Here is a 6,019-nt window from a genome sequence, read left to right on the forward strand (position 1 = left end):
ACCAGTTCATGTCATTACTGTACGTCCCTATATCAATAAAGACAAACATCAATTACCGAATGAGTTAAACGATAAAGGCCTTAAGCACAGATGATAACCCAACAATAATCAATCAAAACATATGGAGACCATATAAATAATCAAGAGTTTCAATAAAAGAGAGCATCAAAAGATTACATTGTTTACCCCAACAACAATAGGGTTTAGTTCATCATTGTCATGATGAATCTAGATGAAGAATGGAATGAAATAGATACAAACCCTAAAAAGGAGAAAATGAGAGCTGTCACCGTCTCCAAATCTACCCCAAAGGGGTGAAAAATGTGTTTCTGTGCCTAAGCCATCAAAAGATACAAACCTAAGACGTTCTGGCCTTTAAATAGGGCATAAAAATAACATAAAACAAGCCCAAGCCCAAACAGATCATAAAAAACACAGAAAACAGGTCCAAGCCCAGTGGACCACCGCCCGACGGTTTAAGTGTGGCGCCCGGTGGTTTCCCTCAAAACTGCTCAACGCCAACGCCAGTGCCTACTCCTTACCCTGGGCCGCCCGACGATTTTAGTTGCCGCCAGGCGGTGCGTCGACTCTTCAAATCTTCCTTTTTCTGCTCTTTTCTTGAGTCTACGACCTGTATGTTTAACTCCATTCTTCACTTTCTCAAAATAGCTACAAAACAATGCAAAACAAGCATAAAATCGCTAAAAACAACTTTTGACTCTCTTCAGACTCATTTATTGAGTTTTGCTTGATTCTAAGCTCATTCCGAGTAGTAAAGGGTGTAATTCGGTCCAAATTGACATATGAATATAACTATTTTTCAACCTTCATCATTATCACAGCCTCAAACTTAGAATTTTGCTTGTCCTGAAGGCAAACAAGATGTACCTCAGTTTTCAAACAATCAATAGAATGAATTAATACTTTCCAAAACTCTTTCGTCCAAGACAAGTAATCACTCTCAGCTTATCATAAAAATTTCAGTCAAGATGTATAGATGCATTACTTCCATTAAACTCAATATGGTGTTCACATAATCCCAACCTCTCCCATAAATGCTATTATCATGAATGACCAATTAACCAAGCACAGATGCAATCATGTGTAACTGGAAATCCTCCTCACCAAGAAATCTGTTTCACTCAAGCTCACACGTGTATATTGATGTGACTCATTCTCTCTACTATCACAATGTCACACAAATTAACTTTGCCTTTTATTTAACCACAACCAATCATACTTAAAAGCAAGTTATCATCATAAGGACTTTTCATGACTTATAATGAGGCTGGGCTAAGAAGAATCATTGGTTTTTCTGGAATGCAAAATCCTTGAGTTAAGAGAGCTACAACAATAATATTCAAAGTTTAAGCACAACTCTCTATCTCACCAATCTCAGTTATTCCAACTTTCCATTTTCTTTGCATTGAGCTTTTCTTCTCATTCTATCTTTTCTATCTTTTCTGTATTTTTCATCTTTTTTTCATGTTTTGCTCAACACATTAGCTCAATGCTATCTTTTCTTTTCCAACCTTCTCAACAGCCCCAAACTTGAACCTTTATCAATACCATGCAATAATTCTCAACTTAACTCAAGGTAAATATTTGCAAAAGGGTTTTCTCTTACTGTTTAAGGCTTAGGTTCAAAAAGGGTAGAACACATTGTGCTCTTTTTAATTGGGACGAAACTTTTTGCATTCGCTAAGAAAGGGCTAAATCAAAAATGACCTTGATCATATGACACATGCAAGCAAGTGATTTAATCATAGAAACTTGGGAAAAGTCATCCATGCTTTCAAACTAATAGCAATTCATTCAATAGCAACTCTAGAGTTCAAAACCTCACATATGCTAATCTTAAGTTCAAATACATAGATACAAATCCTGCCCAGTATCACAATCACTATCATGTTATCATGCATCTGTTCATACATATTGTGAACAACCACCTGTATATAGCATCTCATATATCATCTCAACATCAATCAATATAAAGCCTCATCAAGCATACTCATCACAAATCATCATCAACCCATTGCATCAGATATAAGTTTTAAACCAAGTACATCACGCGTTATTCTAAAAATAGAAGCAAATAAAACATAAATTAAAAGGATAAGTTTAGACAACTGGGTTGCCTCCCTAGTAGCGCTTGTTTAACATCACAAGCCTAACCCAAACCTTTCTAGCACTTGTTAGTAAGTGCAAATCTTTCCAACACCCTTCAGTAGGTGTACTTCCCTGTATCCTTCAGTAGATACCTAAATCCTCTAGCATCCCTCAGTAGATACTATCCCAGTAGCATTCATCAGTAAATGTTGTCAGTGACATCCATCACTAGATGTCTATTTACTGTCCTCTCGCATATCAACATCCATCAGTAGATGTTGTAGAAGCATCCATCAGTAGATGCTATCATCATTGCCATCAAAAGCAGCATTTAACCTAAAAAAACTCAAACAAAAAAAATCAAATCCACACCACACAAATAATTCAATTTAAAAAGAAAAAGTTAGAAACTGGGTTGCCTCCCAACAAGCGCTTCTTAAACGACATTAGCTTGACGCGATAAAGCCCAAACACCTATTAGTAGGTGTTGATAATTTATGTTGGTGTTCTTCCTTCCTCCATGACACCAACAAAATTTTGGAAATTTCCTGGTCACCAACTCTAAGGATCCTCAATCTCAAGAATTCTGTTTGCTTTGATAGTCTTGACAACCCATAACCTATTCAAGAATTTCACTGGTGTGCCGGGTTTGGGTTTGTTACTTTTCACATCAGGGTGTTGATGAACCGATTCTCCTTCCTTATCTGCCTCCTGATGATCTTGTGCTCCTAATGCAAATTTTTATCCTGCACACACTAAAGAACATTGCACTAGAGCACAAAATTAACCCAAAAATAAATAAAAAAATAAAAATAAAAATAAAAAAAACAGTAAAAGATATTTTTTTTATTTTAATTTTCGTTTTTTTAATAAAAACAAAAAATAAAAACAAAAAATAAAAACAAAAAATAAAAAATGAAAAATAAAAACAAAAAAATTAAAACAGAAAAATAAAAGCAGAAAGATAAAAATAGAAAAATAAAAAACACCCCTCAGTAGGTGTTGATTCTCTTTGCTTGATATTCTTTTCTTTTTCTTCATTCTACTGAATTTCTTCAGAAAATTAAGAACACAAAGCACTTGTTTCCATGTTTCAATCATAGGAACTTTGATCTCCAATTTCTTGAAGATCTCCATGGAGCACTGATGGGTTGTCGTAACCTATACAAATTTGATTGCATATTAGAAATGCAGTATAGCTAGGAAATGACTCCTAGGTCGTCTCTCAAGGACCAATTTTGCGGTTCGAGAATCAAGTCAAACACGAAGTGGGGAGGGTTTATGAAAGGATTGTGAATGCAGATAAACTAAATTAAAACACGGATGCAACAAAAATGTAAAAACAGAATTGTAAAACGAAATCACATACAAAATAAAAACGGTTGGTCATTAACTTAATCGCAATGTTTCCAATCACAGATCAACAAAATAAAGTTGCGACTGAAACTTCTAATCCAACAAAGTTAAGTAACTAAGCGAAGGTTAACCTTGTTCTCATAAAAGCGAACTAAGCGAACACAGTGTTAATATCAAATCTAAATTACATCATTCAGTTACATCAACTAAGCGAAGATGCAACACCAACTGGGCAACTAAGCGTATACCCAATTGCAAATGCAAATACAAATTTGATATTAACCAAGTCAGAGTCACAATTACAAATACAGTCCAGAAATCTCAAGGAAGCAGTGCAATATCGCTAATGACCAACACAGTTAATTTAAGCTAACATGGCAACTAAAGCAACAAGACTAAACATATTAGACAACATTAAAACAAAATAAACTAAAATACTAGACCCCAACAAGGCAACAAACAACTACCTAACACAGTTAAATTAAATCAAATGCAAAACTAAATTAGAGAAATCAAAAGCAACTAATCCTAATTTGCAAGTTAATTTAAAACAAAAGAAATAAGCAAACACAACTTTTTCCTAGCAATTCATGTGGCCAAGCGTGCTCCAAATAAAGAAAAATGAAAATGAAAATGGCCTAAGAAGATCTCTTGTAAGTGACCTTACTTGCACCAAAGTCAAACTTCAATTTCTCCTTCAATAAGTCACAAAATGTGTTGACTTCTTCTCCACATGTGCACCATTTTCCAAGGAAATTAAAATGTGTCTTAAACATCACTATTAAACCATTCCTTTATCCCTTTCCATGCAGCAAAAACGAAATCCCAAAACCAAGGCATAAATTAACGTGTGCTACCAAGTGACTTTTGCAAAAGTTGCTTCAAAAAAAGTCCACAAGTCAAAAAGTGCTTAAATTCTTCTATCAAGATGCCACATGTGCAAAGTCAAAGGGAATAAACAACACAAGACACTCTTCTCCTCAATGCAATTCACGTCCAAACAATGCTAGAGGCAAAACCAAAGTGAAAAAAATTCCTTTAGTTAAAAGAAGCATCTCCTTTTGCTTGGCCAAAAGTGGTAAAAATTAAATTCATCATTCTCTCTCCTTTCTACACACCATTTTCGTTTTTTTCTCTACCAACAGCCATCATTCATGTTTTCTTCCTTTAATCTACCGAAAATACACCCAAGAAAACCCAAAGTTCAATTGTAAATCAACACAAGAACAAGAAACCCAAATTTCTACTCATTTGACTCAACCAAACCTTCCTATTTCTTCAAGCTTTTGGTAAAAATGAAAATCATACTCCTAGCTCAAGGTCCAGCACCATCCAGCCATGATAATGTAGCACAAATTCCAGCTCATAAAATGCTTCCAATCAACAAGAACAAAACACAAGAAGAAAGGGTCCAAACTCAAACACCCATACACAAACTCTAGCTTCTTTCACTCCAAAACTCATCAAGAACTTCATTTTCATCATCAAATCCAAGTAAACCAATGTAAATACGAAATTACTGCAGCAATTGAGAAGAAAAATGAAATGGAAAATGGGTCTTCATTCAACCAAAGAAAAAACCATGAAAAAGCAAAGAACCACCTCAAGACTCAAGCTTATGCTCTCAACTTTCAAGAAGAAATGAAAGGAAAATGGGTGAGGGATTCACTTCCACCAAGCAAAGATAAACAAGATTTAAGTAAGAGAAGAAGAAAAATATGATCTTTGTCATTCCATAGCTCCCAAAAACGTAAAACCCTACATGGTCTCCAAGAGAGAGTTCATACATGCAAAGTGAAATGAAAAGTGGAGACAAGAAGTGTGTGTCTCGGTCTTGCCATTCTAAAATGCCTTCCAAGACTTAAAATGGTGGGTTCCACCTCTAAGGAAACCCTAGGGTCTATGCAAAGTGTCCCACACATTGGGCTTCTACAATTTTGCCACCAAAAAGGGCCCAAATGCACTTAAGTTTGATTAAAGTTTCTAAAAACGAAATTACAACTTAATTAAAAGGGAAGTGACTAAATGTTAAGTCTTGAATGATCACGCCATCTTCCCTAATGCTCCAAATGATGTTTCCAAAATTTCCCTGCACCCAAAAATGCAATTAATTAGCTCAAAAAATTCAAATTAGCACAATTATGAATTTCCGACCAAATTAAGCAGAATTCGGAAAACGGGGAAATAACAGACAATTAAATACAATTCCCTGGTTAAATTCGGTACAATAAGCTAAGTGAAATCAATAAAATATCGACTCATCAAGCACATAAATTTCTTTTCTTTCCTATGATATTTCTTTTGATAAGGAAGGGGTTTTGCATATGATCTTTTCTTCTTTCCTCTCTTCCCTTTTTTCTAAATCTTTTCCTCCCTCAACTTTCTCTTTTTCTCTTTTCTTCTTTATTTTCACATATTTTTTCTTTTTTTCTTTTTTCTCAACTACTTCATTCCCTTCCTCACTCAACCTTTTCTCCTTTATCTTTTCCTCTTTTATCTTTATCTTTTTCTCTATCTTCTCATCATCTCTTTCTATCTTTTCCTCATCAACAAC

The sequence above is a fragment of the Vigna radiata genome, chromosome 4 (assembly GCF_000741045.1).
Source record: "Vigna radiata var. radiata cultivar VC1973A chromosome 4, Vradiata_ver6, whole genome shotgun sequence".
Taxonomy (NCBI): domain Eukaryota; kingdom Viridiplantae; phylum Streptophyta; class Magnoliopsida; order Fabales; family Fabaceae; genus Vigna; species Vigna radiata.